This window comes from Alexandromys fortis, unplaced genomic scaffold (genome assembly GCF_014885135.2).
Source record: "Alexandromys fortis isolate MF-2015 unplaced genomic scaffold, M_Fortis_MF-2015_v1.1 scaffold_15, whole genome shotgun sequence".
NCBI lineage: Eukaryota > Metazoa > Chordata > Mammalia > Rodentia > Cricetidae > Alexandromys > Alexandromys fortis.
This window is the reverse complement of record NW_026067911.1, coordinates 17,885,972-17,902,303: the sequence shown is the minus strand read 5'-3', so window position 1 is coordinate 17,902,303 and position 16,332 is coordinate 17,885,972.

Below are 16,332 nucleotides of genomic sequence, written 5' to 3'. Positions count from 1 at the left end.
TCCGGTGAAGTCCTTGAAGGAAATCTAGCTAATCACTTCCGGAACCAAGAAGGCGACGAAGAAGGCGACCTTAGTTCTTTGAAGTCACATTCCCCGTGAGAGTAAAAACCAGAATCCAACTTTAGGCTCCGAGCTCTAAAAGTCAGGCTACTATGATATACTACCTTAAAAATAACTGTAATGAGTATCATGTCTACTGTCATAAAATACAATTATCTATGTACTAGATTTCTTTCAAGGAAAAGATATTCTCTTAGCATAACATGAGCACAGAAATCAAAACACAAAAATTTCTTCCTGGGAGACAAGACTAATGCTTCTTGCTACTGTTTAAGGTAATCAAAGATTCAGCCCTAGGATTCCTGTGCCCCACACCCCACCCCCAAGTCCCTTCCACCTTTGGGCACAACTAGTCCTGTGTGTAGACTTGGTGTACACAAGTTTATAGGATGCATTTTTTTCAAAAAAATTCTATTGTCAATACTTTCTTTTTTCAGAAATACTTTTATCACCACGTATCTTACTCTACCTTACATGTGTGCCCCATTCCCACTGCCAGGATTCTAGAAACAAGAGCTCTGTCTTATCAATATTTACCAGTAGGCAATAATTACAATGATATTTCAAGTGATAACAAAAAAATTGTGCAGGTGCTTTCCCTGACCCCAGATTACCACAGCATTCTGCATGCATGATCTCAGTTAAGGCTCCCAGCAACTGTCTGAGATATGAGGCATGACTATCTTTTTGCTCATTGAATAGGTGATTGGACACAAGCCAAGCACCTAATAAGGTTTGAGAGATTTATAGTCTACAGCTTCGTAATGCTACTTCCCTGAAAAAAAAAATTCATTATCAAATCCTCGGAGGGGAAACACACAGAGAGGAGATTGTCAGAGGTTGACCAACCTGGAGATTTGCGTTTGTGCTGGGAGACCGCAGGAGCTCTCAATGAAGACGAGTTATGTAAACCCACAAACGATGGCAAGCCACCTTTGGACAGCTCCACAAGGACTGTGACCATCCGCTTGCCTTGCCTGGAATAGCTGATTCGTGCCTGTATTCCTAACCAAATGAAACCAGCCTCTTTGAACTCTCACACACCTTCCAGGTGGACGATGTGTGAACTGTCAGTCAATCTAAAATTCTCAGAGTGAATCTGACCTGCCAGGCCGGTGTCCCTCCTGTCCACTGCCTCAGCACAACCCACAGTCCAGGGTGAATGTATTTCTGTGACTTTGGACATCTTTACATTTGTACCAAGTGAGATATCCTATCTTCTAACATAGGGACACCACTTACAAGAAGACCAACACAGCCTTTGGTGTGCACACACACACAAAAAATACCACTATGTTTCAATGTTCATATGCGCAAGTATATTGTACATCTTTATTTCAACAAAATCAGACTGGACATTTGTATTACTCAACAAATCCAGAATTTATATTATTATTATTATTTTATTTCCCCTTTGAGACAGGGTCTTTCTAGTGTCCCTGCCTGGCTTAGTATTCATTATATAGCCTAGGCTGGCCTGATCAATCCCAGAAACCCTCCTGCCTTAGCCTGAGTGCTAAGATTACGCATGAACACCCTCATACTTAGCTCTATCGCTCTTTTTAAACTTTCTCACTTATTACAGGCATCTTTCCATGTTTGTTCGTAGAGGTCTGCTGTTTCTGTCCATTATTATCATAGTCAAGGCATGTAACAAATTACCTTCACAGTGTGATGTCTCTGGAACCGCGGAGGTCTCAGCTGATAAGGCTCATCTGGACTCTGAGCTCCAGAGTGGATGCAATTTGTTTCAGTAGCTAGTGTTTTCCTTGGGCCAGAGGGCAAGGTCCGCATTCTTATAATGATAGCATTATATATATATAATAGCACATTATATATATATATATATATATATATATATATATCATGATACAATGGTATAGGTAGTCACCGAGCATCAAGGCTCAGGTTTCTGTCCACATGCCTGTTACAGTCAAAGCAACCCATGTGGCTATTACCACGTGAGTAGCTTGGGAAAAGACACCATTACACTGAAAGCTGCAGACTCACTGACAGACTGTGGCCAGATCAAGGCCCAAGGAAGACTACATATAGCCTAGTGAAAACGAACCGCACCTTACTTAACCATGTCCCTGACAAAAGAACCAAGTTGATCTCGACTATTCCTCATACAGTATACACTCTGCCAAGATTCCCGCTAACTCCTTAGAGCCACCTTGAAGACTGTGGACCCCTTTTGACAATAAGGAGGTTTCTGAACTGTGATACAGAGCGCTAGTCATTTGCCTTGGGTCACTCTTCCATGAAGGGACACAGTGGCTTGGTGCCACCCTGTAAATATCCTCCCTGGGACCAGTCAGATCTGCCTCCTCCAGTGTGAAGCATGGTGTAATGTCTTCTGTTTACTTCTGGTCTGACCTTCCATGAAGCCAACAGTCAAATTAAGTCTTAATCAAGGCCAATTACTTATAATTACCGTAGGCATAGATTCATTTTCTTAGCTTCAAAATTTTTCACTTTTATTTTATTCGAACTTATGTAATATTCTTTTTTTATAAAGAAACAAGCTTCTTTAATTTTTAAAATAAAGAATCAAGGTATAATTAGCACCCATTTTAGATGTGTCAGAATCTATTCAATGTTCATGGCATTGAAGAGTCTTGGGTTTTACCTGTGGTCAGTGTCGTGGGTTCTACCTCAAATCCTATCTCAGGTCCTGGATTCTGAGTTATTACTATACACACTGTGGATCCTGGATCCTAAGTCATTCCTAGGTACACTGTGGATCCTAGATTCTAAGTCGTGACTGACCAAACGCACTTTTAGAGGAAAAATCCAAGTCTCAGCAAGGCCCTGAAAACACCTGAATCACAGCTATTGAACCCGGGATGGAAAAGGAATCTTTTTTTTCTGAAAGAGGTTCTCAGTAGGTGATTCAAGATAGTCTTAGACTCACTCTTTAGTCCTAGCTAACAGATATTCTCCTGCCTCAGTCTCCCCTAAGCATATGTCAACACTATAGGTCTGTGAGTACAGAGATTAGCTGTCACCCATAAGGGACTTCCACCAAATCTCTCTGGAAAGAGATTTGGAAGCAAGAAACACCCTTTATCCTGGATGGGAGATTTTCTTATCCAACGGCAATCAAAGACAGGGACAAGGGGACAAGGGTCTATATTGCACCACAGTCAGGGACAAGGTGTCCAGGAAGGTTAATACCTTGGAGCTCAGCTAGTCTTTGATCGTAGTTTAATTTCTTACTGCAAAAGGTTTTCAGGTGTCTGTGGAGTCTCAGAGAGCTAAATCTCAGTGTGCAAACAGATTTCGAGAGGAAATTCGAGACGATGGAAAAGCCAGGTAAAATAAAAGTCAATGAATGCCTATGACCAAGGACAGAAAACTTGTCTGGAAGTGCAGTGCCATCCCAAACCTGAAGTACATGTGGACACAGAAACTGATGCCCTTGTACTGGAACCACTACCCCCTGGCATCGTGAGTGGAAGCTACGGAGAAGATGATGAGAATGGAGAGGAGCCCTTGTATCTATCTGTATGTTATCATTATCTAAAAAATTAGGAAGGTATTCATAACGGCTTCCATGTTGAATTCATAAAATTTTTAATGAAGTCAAGATTCATTTTAATGGGAAATTTAGAACTAACTACATAGTTATATTAGCCCAATGATTTGATCACTTCCCTTAATAGATGAGTAAAGAATAAATGGTAGTGCTTTTTAAATGAGCACTTTGAATGAAACTAATAATAACTATAAACTCATACTAACAATAATCTAATTAATTAAAATATTTTAATATGCCTCCAAGTTAAGCTATGAGGTATTTATAGCAGCCCTAGTTCTCTTTATTTTTATTTTTGCCAAATAAAAATTAAGCACATTTTTAATGTGCAACATGATGTTTTAAAACAACTATACCTCGGGAACATTTGCATTATTCTATATATTTATCAGTTAGTTACACGGTCGTTCTATTTCTCGTGTCTAAATTTGGGAACAGTTGTCCAAAAGAAAGAAGTAGTTGCGTAAAGTGTAGCGTACCCATGTGGTGGAGTACTTTTCAAGAACTCAAATGTGGGGTTGTGGGAATTAATCTATACAAATAGAAAGACGTTTACACTTCGCTGTTGGGTAAAAACGATAGAAAATATCATGTCTCCTGCGGGTTTATTGATGCTTGAAAGGAAAGAGTACCATGAAAGAGCGAAATCAAGAGGGACAGACACAGCGTTGGGAGGCATGGCTGGAGGTGAAGAAGTAAAAACAATCCTTACTCCTTCTGTATTGTTCCTTCAGTATTGCCTACTAATGCTTCTTCTACTCTAAAATAAATGAGCTCTACCGAAGCTATATTTTAAAAGAATACACAAATGGTGCTTTCCATATGAAAGTAAGATTTTGCAAAGAGCACCTGAACTGGACGGGGGTAAAGGTCAGGACCGAGATCCTGAAGGAAAAGCAGCACAGAACACAAAGAGCAAAGGCCACGACCACACTTCGGGCTCCGCTCAGCCATTAGCAAATACGGGTTCAACTCCTTAACTTGTTTTCCTTTCCTTTACCCACAAAATAACAGTGGATTAGTGAAACAGCTTAGTCGGATCCCCCAAACCCTTGTAATACCGGAAAGGGAGAACCAACTCCACAGTCGTCCTCTGACTTCTATTGTGCGCCATGGCAAAGGTGAGCAAACACGCGTCATGTGCTCACACACACCAGCAATTAATAAATGAAGGCTGAAATCACAGACAAATTAATATCCCCACCTTAACGTGCCCCCCGGTAGCTAATGAATTGACACCATGCATCTAAAGGTTCTTAGCTTAAAGTCAAATCTAGCATAGGCTAAACTTTATAAGATGAGTAGGTGAGAAAGAGATGGCTGTGTTGCCCTCCCGCTTGGTGTGGAGTCCGCCCAGCAGACAGAAGGCTGCTACTCCTTCCTCTTCAAACACAGTTCATCATGTTAATTTCTGTATAGAAAACCAATTCACTTCCTGCCCTCCTTCTAGAAAAGCTCTTCGGGAAGTTTTGCTTTATTGCTAATGGTTTTCTTTATAACTGGCTGATCAATTCAACTGAGATCAATTGAGCATGAAGCTGGCAGCATCTGTGAAGCCATTTATCAGGGAGAGGGAGCCGATCTCACACAGGCCGAGCAGCTCTCATTAATGAGCGAAGGCTCTCATTCCAGCAGGCTGACGCGCACCTGAGCCTCAGGTGGCCCAGGAGCCAAGCTTGCCTCCTGTGAGCATTGGGGGGTAAAGGCTGCCTACTCCTCTCCCGAGCAGAAGGCATCCTGATGCGGCTGGTCTTCACTAACCCATTATGTTTAACTGACTGCAATGTCGGGCCAGCATCTTCAGTCACACATTGAAATGCCTTGATTTAACTTAAAGTAGGATATAATATAGATTCTATCCAATGAAGTTCCATCTGTGAAGTACCACAGTATGTATGTATGTATGTATGTATGTATGTATGTATGTATGTATGTATGTATTTTGGTTTTGTTTTTTGAGACAAGGTTTCTCTGTGTAGCTTTGTCCATCCTGGTACTCACTTGGTAGACCAGGCTGGCCTGGAACCCACAGAGATCTGCCTGTCTCTGTCCCCTGCCCAAGTGCCAGGATTAAAGGCGTGCACCACCATCATACTGAAGATACTCTTTTAGGCAGTATCCAACATGGGCTCTGCATGGTACCTTCACAGGGTTTGATATAGTATTCTTGTTTTTAATGTCTTTAATTTAATCACTTGCCATAAGTCCGTGTTGTCTTCTGTGGATTAATAACCACATGTGATGTGTGCATATGCACAGTTGAAATGCACTGTACTGATGGTAATACTAATAACTGCTATAATATTACATATTCGCAGGACTTAGGCATCAGGCAACCTTGTAAGTAGGTGTCTTACGGTTACTACCGCATTTAATGCTCGCTGCCTACTAAGTATGGGTTTCCTGTTTCTTGTTTTCCAGATAAAAGGATTGAGCACAGAGGAGTTAAGTAACCTTTCCAGTCACACAGCAAGCCAGGAGTTCACCTTGACATGTTCACTCATGGCCCCCTCCGTGTGTGTGTGTGTGTGTGTGTGTGTGTGTGTGTGTGTGTACTTTTCATCTGCACCCAGTATTTAACGGTTCCTTCCTGTCCCTACACAAACACAGAAATGCAGGAAGTCTGAAGCTGGCGAACATCGGCATCTGAAAGGTCTCTAGCCTGGGTCTCTCCTAGTGAGTCATGTACTCCCACGGGCCATGGACTTTCCCTATTGTTTCCCAGGGCATAAAGGAAGGAGAGAATGTCTTTATCCAAAGCTTGTTTTCCTTTCCTTCCATGGACAGGATTCCGTGTGTGTGTGTGCGCGTGTGCATATCTGTCTGCCTGTCTTTGTGTGTCTGCATGTGTGTGTCTGTGTCTCTGTATGTCTGTGTGTCTCCGTGTACCTGTTCTGTGTGTGTCTATGTCTATATGTCTGTGTTACTGTGAATGTGTGTATTTGCCTATGGATATATGTGTGTGTATCTGTGCATGCGTATTGGTGTCTGTGTGCACGTGTGTATATGTGTGCTGTGAGTCTGTGTCAGGATGTGTATGTGTGTCTGTGATTCTCACACCTCCAGTGCTGGGCAATTTATGTCAGGTTTGTTAGATCATAGCTACTCAGTTCCTCTGAGACTCCAGACGCTTCTGTGACAGAGGTTTGAGGCTGCACTTCCCAACTGAAATAGGTTCACTCTGACTCAAAGAGACGGTACTCCCTCATGCTGGCAGGCTTCATACAGAGGTTGAGACCTTAAATGGAACAAAGATTGTTACACAGAGGGATCCCACAGCCCTGGGCTTTCTACCTGCCCTCAGTATCTGCTCTGCTTGGGCGTTCATCCTGGTGGTCTATCCTGTGGGATTTGCAGACCACCACAATCCCGTGAGCCACTTCCTCAAACTGTAAGGGTTTGTGTAGATAGGTCCCTCCCGTGGTTTCTATCTCCTGGTGACCTTTGAGGACACCTCCTCCAGCCAGCCAGACCCTGGGCCCACAGGGCCTCCCTAGGCTGCCCCTGGAACTAGGTGACTCAGAGTACCCTATAAAGATAATTTTGAGCTGTGGTTGCTGCACTGAGTAAAATGTCCCTTGTGCGGATCCGAGGGAAACATTGTTTGCTCACATAACCAAGAATGAAAAAGCTAGAAGGAATGCAGAGTTCTGTTCCCAATATTTAAAGAGACAGGCTATGAAGCATTAGGTCCAACGCAAAGAGGAAACCACGGCTGTGACCTAGATCCGGCCCTGGCCTTTTAAACTCTGCACTGCCAAACTCAAAGAGAAGGATTCTTGTTCAGCACCAAACACTTTTTTTTTTTTAACTGAGAGAAAAAAACAACAATGACCAAAGGAAATCCTTTGTGGAACACTTCCTACAATTCCACAGTTACCATTCAAGAAAAAAAAAAAAAAAAAAAAAAAAAAGCCTCCTAGACTTGGGCCACCTCATCTGGCAAAAAACTTGACTGAACTTCATGGGGGATCACTTTACACTTCTTGTTCAAAAATTATTTTGCAGTAGCAGTGATCATCAAGACAGAGCCACAGCGTCCCCCCCCTAACCGTCTTTGACTCAAGAAACATTTTCTACACTACCCCTCCCCCACAAAAGGACTCCTCACCCCTGGGAAGGAGGAGGCTGCATTCAGAGTCTCCAGGCGTTGTTGGGACAGCACAGGATCAGAGCCCCGCATTCTCTACCTCTTCTCTGGCATTCTTACCATCAGACACAGACGCTGAGAGTCATCTGCTGTGTAAAAGTGTTCATAGACAAGAGGCTGATTCCTCTGAGTCTTGGGAAAAGTTATAATATTTGTCACATCAATCCAAGCCTTCTTATCAACTTCTTAATGGAACAATACAGTGAACAACCTTATATCTGTATATAAATGATAAACTGAACCGTCAGAGTGCACAGCGCTTACACCATTGCTTCTTCTTTGTTATTTAATACAGTTTTTATTTTATTTATTTATTTTATTTTTGCTTTTTCTTTTATATATATTTATATATATGATTTTTATTGAGCTCTACATTTTTCTCTGCTCCTCTCCCTGCCTCCCCCCTCCCCTTCAACTCTCTCCCAAGGTCTCCGTGCTCCCAATTTACTCAGGAGATCTTGTCTTTTTCTACTTCCCATGCAGATTAGATCCATGTATGTCTTTCTTAGAGTCTTCATTGTTGTCTAGGTTCTCTGGGATTGTGGTTTGTGGGCTGGTTTTCTTTGCTTTATGTTTAAAAACCACTTATGAGTGAGTACATGTGATAATTGTCTATCTGGGTCTGGGTTACCTCACTCAAAACAATGTTTTCTAGCTCCATCCATCTTCCTGCAAGATTCAAGATGTCGTTATTTTTTTTCTGTTGTGTAACTGTACCACATTTTCCTTATCCATTCTTTGGTTGAGGGGCATTTAGGTTGTTTCCAGGTTCTGGCTATGATAAACAATGCTGCTATAAACATAGTTGAGCACATTTGGCACGGTTGCGCATCCTTTGGATATAGACCCACGAGTGGTATTGCTGGGTCTTCTTAACGTCCCACAGAGTCAGGTCTATGCGCTGTCGCTCTTCTCCTAGCCTAATGCGAACAGTGCAGGCAGCCCAGGCGCAAGCCTTTCTTTTCAGAACCCTGCCTGAATCAGACTTCCTATTATTGTACGTAAACGCAACTCAAGATTATTTCTAGAAGTCATTTTGTTTAAGTATTGCGTTGAGTTTTTCAGTCAAAATATACATTTTCATGTATAGTTACTGTCTTAAAATTATACTGAAAGATACTGAGTCTGTGAAGCTGGGTTTTATACAAATCTAGAGATGTTCTATTGAGAAAATGTTTCCTACAGAGGTTTAATTCTCTTCTTTGTTCAGTAAGCTTATTATCTATCTGCCCTCGTTTTGATAAACCCTGCGAGGGTGGAGATGCATTTATGTCTTGCTAAGTCTTTAGTATCTATGAAGGACTCTTCCTCACACCCCGCCCCCAGCAGCAATGCAGATTATCTTGGGTGAACACGTAAGTCACATTCATGGAGAGTGAAGGAGGGAGATGGATTGTTAAACTCCCATGTCCTGTGGAAAGAAGACTAGAAAGGAACACTAGGCCAAGAGGCCTGAGGTGACCAGGCAGAGACTGTCTGTGGGGCCTTGAGCGTCGGTCTCCCCTCGGGTTGCCAGCTACTACAGAGTTCTCTCTTACATACATACCTGCGTCTTGACCTGAGATGTTGAAAGTCAAAATGATGACCAGATTGTTTTCATAGAGCTTGTGTCTTTACAATCGCAGCACTCACTAACTCTTAGAAGATTCCAAGAGGTCCTGAGCTGCAAGGGAGTCCGGCTGCATTTGTGGACAGAAGGACAGAAGGAACAGAATACAGAAGTGGGGTTCCATTGGCCAGTTACAGCTTGACATTGGCCAAGTTTGAACAAAGTTTGAAGAATGAGCCACCTGTGATTGACAGAAGTACCCACAGCTGAACTGGATGAAGTTCAGCTGGTGATTGCTTTTAAGTAAGGTTTTCAGCTAGTTTATTCAGTGAGGGCTCAGTTCCCTACTTAAAGGCTCACCTTCGTTCAAATCACCTTTCACAAATTCCAAAGGGGGAAAAGTCCACTGGAAAACAGCCACGCCCACTGGAGGACAACCACGCCCACTGGAGGTAGGAAGCTAATCATAGTCTCTGCTGTGGAAAGTGAGGCATTCATTGCCTTCCCCCCCCCTCCACACACTCTCTTGGAGCACAGAAGATATGGCAGTGACGTTCAAACTGAAGAATCTCAGATGTTGAATGTCGTGCCCCAGCAGCTCCGTTGAAGGTCCCCAGACCACAGCTCTGCCTTCAGAGAAAGGGGGGCTGTGCTTGCCCGAAGTCACACGGCTGCGGTTTCCTGAGTCACCAGCTCAGACAAGCTGGGTTTCCTGTAGGTGTGCCCTGCTGCCGGTCTGTGCTGCCGGCTGTCCACGTGGTAATACGGTCTAGAGAACAGAGATCAGCAGGGGCTGTGTGTGGCACGGTGTTCAGGGAGAGAGGCCCGATCAGAGCAGAAGGGAGTGAGTCTTCACCCTTTCAGGGTAGAAGGGGACATTTGCACTCTCGACAGACCACCAAAGCACTACAGCCATCCTCCTGCAGTATGATAGGAATGCCACACGTCAGTAATTGACAGACACAGAGCTGTTGCTTTAGGCAAATCACTCCATTTGGCTTTTAAAACAGTTCAGTGAGATAGGCTCTACTGCTGCGGACAAAGACAGCAAGGCTTAGGGAGGTTCAGGCCTTCCTGAAGGTCACAGGCAGAGTATAGAAGAGGCGCGATTCTACTCTCACGATCTGGTCTAGAGGTCAGTCGCGGCTGCCACATCCCATCAGAGTGGGCTCCACTTTTCATTGCCCTCCTTGGAAACCCAACCAACGCCCCGGTAATGGAATATTTTGGCGCGACGGTCTACCGCACTGGACTATGCTACCTTTGCTTCCATCTTAACAGATGCTCCCATACAGCACCGCTTCGGCTCTAGGTCAGTGTCTATCCCACCATCACAGCCAGTGCACTTCGGCAAGTTTTTGGTGTTCTCGCCTCACCTTCTGCTCACTCCGCCACCCCTCTCCCACACTTGAACCACCAGGAAACCTCCTATCTCACCGAGCCACTGACCTTCTCCAGCTTGCCGAGCAGGCTTTGCTCTTCAGCCAGGATCTTGTTTTTCAGCCCCTTGCCCGCTGTCAGCGATAATCTTGTTCTTGAATCCCACTGTTCCTTCAGCAGCCATACTGCTGGCTCCCTGTTCATCCCAACCAGCTTTGAGGATCCCTGCAGATCTGCCCATTGAGGACATGTGCTATGCAGTGATCCCCAAATCATCGCCTTCCATCCAGTACCAGGCTCTGGGCCTCAGCAGCACATAGACTGCCTAGCCTCACACTCAGGCTCAGCGTGCTGCCTTCTGTTTCATTTCTGCAACTGACCCAGCCTTTCTGAACTGACTCCTGTGCAGAGCAACCGCACAGCCATTCTCCCCTGGTCTAGTGAACGCTCTCCTTGTCCTTCTCCGTCCACTCTTCTCTGGGTCTTCATATAGACATCCTAGGAAGTGGGGGACAATTTAGTTAACTCTCAGCCCTCGCTGAGGTTCCACACCTCTCCTCCTATTGCAATGTTTATTTTCTCTGTATCCTCTAGACTGGAAGCTTATGTTGGACTCCCACTTTTCAGTATAGTTCTTAATCACTGGAGATTTTCAGTAAATATTGGCCAAATAGATAAAGGATGGACGGGTGGATGGACGGGTGGGTGATGGACGGACGGACGGACGGGTGGAAGGGAATGGCAGCATTATTTAACCTAGTCTCAGGATGCTCTTAAGTGTCATGAGTCAACAACTCACGATAAAAAAAAAAATGCAATGCAGAGTCAGGGTCAGCCAGATGTTCCCAACTCACAAACATAACAATATCTGGAAACATCTGGATGACAAGTGGAAAAGCTTGTGTTTTCCTACATACAAGGCACATTTAGGCAAACCTGAACCAGGAACAAAGTTGGCAAGGAGGGGGCAGGCAGGAGGGGGCAGGCTCGCTGTCGCTACATCCTACAGAGGAGCCCAAGAGGTTGGGTGGTTTAAGAGTCACAAGCACACACAAAAATATCTGCGCATGAAGTCCCAGCTGCCTATCCGTCACCTAAAACACAGTGCGATAGGTCTTTCAGGGGAAGGAAATTGCCTTGGGGAGTAGAAAAAGGCCTGGCAGTTTCCAGTGTGTTGAACCTGTTGTGCACCTGTGCACAGCCAGAGACCACCATCAGCCACTCACAGCACAGCAGCAAGAGAAGTGTAGAATGTGAGTGGTGCTTTAGAGGCAAATGAGGCGGATGCTCAAGCCAGAAAGTAGCCTATGAGTGGAGGTCAGGAGACAGGGCAAAGTTTCTGTGTCGAAGAGCAGATAACTCCTGCGGTGGACAAAGAGCGCTGACTAGAAAGTGGGACTTTGAGCCGCACCCAGTGTGTCTTGTCCTAAGGCCTCCCTCCCTGGCTTGCAGCTGGCTGCTTTCTCTCTGTCTTCGCATGGGCTTTCCTCTGTGAGTGCTCCCCTGGCATCTCTTACCTTCCTTGCAAGGACACAGGTCATTTGGGGTTAAGGCCCCACCCTAGGGATTTCGCTTGAACTTCATCACCACTTTGAAGACTTTATTTATGAATGTATTTGTATTTCAAAGCGATGGGAGTTGGGACATCGGAGTATGAATATCGGGGGCAGGAAGACAGAACTTAACCCATGATACCATCTGTATTTGTTACTTTCCCAGGGGCTGGGATAAAATTCTTGACAAAGGCAATTTGAAAGGGGAGAGGCCTATTTTGGCTTAGTCAAACCTCTCTAGAAATACTCTCGTAAACACATCTAGTATCTATCTCCTAGGTGATGCTAAATTTCATGAAATGAATAATTAATATTAATCATCACACCATGTAATGAAAGACGGAGAGAAATTTTTGTAATTAAGGGAACAAAGAAGTACGACTGTATAGAGTCCACAGTCAGACATTATGCAGAGTGAGAGACCTCGGAACACTCAGCCCTGAATGGAAGGTCTCCTTCAAATCCCTCCCCTCAGAGCTCAGAAAACGCACGGAAGAGGAGGAAGGAAGAGGGGATAAAGGACACCAAGAGAACAAGGCCTTCTAAGTCAAGATGAGCAAAGCTCATAGGACTCACAAAGATGGAAGCAGCAGCCACGGGGCCTCCACGGGTCTGTCCCGGTTTTCTGTGCATATACTATGCCTTCCACTTCAGTGTTGAACGAGGGTCCTGAGTGTGGGAAAAACTGGATCTCTGACTCTTGTGCGCTCCCTTGGGCTCTTTCCCCTCCGTTGGGCCTATTTTGTTCAACTTTGCTGTGATAGTTTTTGTTTTATCTTATTGTGTTTTATTTTGCTATTTTTTTTAAATGAATGAAAGAATAAATGTAAACCTAGCCACTAGGGTAAAAGTTAACAACTGAACTCTCACTTATGTAGACACTTATACCTTCTGCAAGGAAGAAAATCAGTTTCTCCAATGGAATGACACATATCAACCACTCCAGGGGAGATCTCATATTCAGGAGTAGCTGACTAACAAATAACAGGCTACACAGGGGTGGGAGAGTGTGTGTGTGTGTGTGTGTGTGTGTGCACTTTTTATTTGGTTATAGTTTGGTGGGGTTTTTGGTTTTTGAGTTTTTTTCATTTTGGGAGATATTGTATTTTGTTTTTCAGGTTTTGGCATATTGTTGTTTGGTTTTGTTTTGGTTTTTATTTTGTTTTGTTTTGAGAAAGAACTTAAAGTTGAGTGGGTAAGGAAGAGGAGAGGATCTGGAAGAACTTAAGGAAGGGGAATAAGATGGTCAAAATATATTTAAACTTAAATTTTGCTTTAAATAATAAAAGATGAAATATAATAGAAGTATGGTGGTAGAGACAGGGGTGACTCTAAGCCGGGCCTGAAGGACAGTTATGTTTCTAAGACAATGCCAGCTACCATAAGAAAAAGGCCCCATGTATTAGTAGCTAGACCCAATAATGACTTTGAACTATGAAAAGTTCTGAATCATGGGGAAGAAGCTCTGCTCTTCAACATCGGGGACAAGACTCTGCCCATCTCCAGCCGCTCGCTTATACAGCTCAGCTGCTCCGGCATTTGCTTTGAGGTTCTGCACAGAGGAGGGAAAGGGGATAATGAATGCATGAGATGTCTATGGACATGACCCAGAGGCGGTGGCTGGCACATGGGGGGCTGAGAAATACAGTCTACCCGTCCTCTAGGTGGGAGATGAGCTGGTACCCAGGGTCTGTTCACTGAGCAGAACTTGCTCTGTGTGGCACTGTGGTGGGAGGCACTCAGGTAGGCAGAACAGCGTGAGCGAGGGCAGAGATATTAGTTGAATATCCAGACACTTTCAGTAATTCAAATCATCTGTGGCACTGAACTTACACAGGCATGTGTCGGGGGAAGAAACTATAAAGGGAAACTAAAGAAGGATTGAACAAAGATTCGATCCTAGTGGTTCAATTCCAGTTCCTAGCGATCGTCTGCAGCTTATCCTAATTGCTGGGGACTAATATAGGACTTAAAGGGGTTTCAAAATGAGGACGTTCACCTCATTACCAATAAAGGAAAAAGGAAAGCTAATTGAAACAAATATGCCCACATCTTACTAATCACTAAATCTGGATAGGATCCATATCTAATGTATCTTTATTTTAAGATTTAATGATTTTAAGTGGTTTTGGGTTTTTTTTAAAGATATTTAAGACCCTTAACAAATCCCTCATTAAAATATCACAAGATATATTAGTTGATAAAGCCAGTAAAGGGGGGGGGAATGTGTTTTTATCTATTCACATATTAACTTCCTAAAAGCCATTAGCGAATGTGATTCCAGACAGGAAGCTCCCGGACAATGCCAAACTTGGCCAAAGGCGTGACGTGGTATGAACCTGTGCACCGCTCCTTGCAGGAGCTGTGTGAGCCTCAGCATAAGTCACCCACTTGGTTCAGTGGTCCTCAGTGCGGGGCAGAGCTAACTTTACAAGCGACGCCAGAGGAGACACCTTCCGCCACTGTAAACCTGTCCCACAGAGAAGCCACCATCAGAAACACGCTCCGCAAGAGCGGCAGAAGTCTTCGGCAACACCACTTGCGGGCTTTTCACTCCATCTTCCAAGCCTTGTGTTGAGTCTCATTGAAACGTCAAAGCCATAGTAACTCATAAATCGCCTGATTTGGGCTTTGTTTTTATTTTTTCAGACATAAATGGAACTGCTCTCACATCTTCTGCTAAGAAACACTCATGACAAAACATTCCAGGTGTTTTCACATAGGCAGATGTAGGCTACACACACACACACACACACACACACACACACACACAAACCCAAACATTTAAAAGATTTGTGATTTGTTAAGGAATGTTTGTCTGCTTTGTTTTGTTCTTCAAGACAGAGTCTCTATGTAGCCCTAGTATCTTGGAACTCACTCTGTAGACCAGGCTAGCCTCAAACTCGGGGATTTGCCTGCCTATGCCTCCCAGTGGCTGGGATAAAGGAATGGGTCTGGCTAGTCAAGGAATTTTCATTGCCTTCTTATTTTCAAAAGGATGGAATTTTTCTAAGATCATGTTCTTAAAGCCCTGGAGATATATTCATTCTTATTCTTTGCAACTTAGCAAAAAAAAAAAAAGTTTGAGTTTTATGTAAAAGATGAAACAGAAAAGGAAATGAGAAGATTCTGGATGGGATGGCGGTAAGACAGGTCTGAGTGGCAGCCTCTGGGAGGGACACTGGCCGATGCTTCCATTCCAAGTGATGCTTCATCTGTTTCAGTTTCTTGACAACTCTGTGGCTGTGACCTTGGACAAACTGTACCACGTCCACGAGTGAAATGTATCACAAACCGTGTCGCTTCTAACACGAGACTCCTAGTATCTATAACAGGAATCTCACCTGTATGAAATAGCGAGGACCTACACGGTCTTCCCACACGGTTGCGTCTTTGGATGTGTCGAAGACTAGCAAGACCTCTCATGACCAGTATCGGTTATTTAATAAACACCACCACCCACTAAAAAGTTCAGGTTTCGGGGTTCCAGCAAATCTCTCTCTTTGACAGCAACAGCTGTCAACACAGCACACACGAGCCAGCAAAGAAAGGCGTGCTTTGACTGGCTGTGCAAGGGGGCCACACATTTCCTCTTCAGAACAATAGTTGGCCCACAGAAGCGACACTCTTGATGCCTCGTAGTACTGATGCCAGTCTCTTGTGGAGAAATAGAAAAGTAGGTTTGGAAACAAGACTACCAACTTGGTTCAAGTCGTGCTCATTGCAAGTGTCATATTGAAAGGAATAGCCAGTTCAGTTCTTGTTAGTTTGCTGGGATTGCCACAACCATGTAGCACAGACCGGCTGTCTTAAAAGGTAACAGTTACTCTTTCACATTCTGGAAGTTAGAAATCCAAGTCCGGGTGTTGTCAGGTCAGGTTAGGGTTCCTCCCTCCTCTTCACTTGTGTCTGACACCTTCTATGACTTGTTGTGTTCTCATGATGTCATCTTTCTGCAGTGTGTGTCTGTGTCCTGATTCCTTCTTATTGGATGCCAATCCTTATAAAGACTAAGGCTCACCCACCCTAATAACCCCTTTCTCTTTCAGAGTCCTGTGTCCACACACAGCTTCTGATAAGTATTTTGAAAATTGCGGTT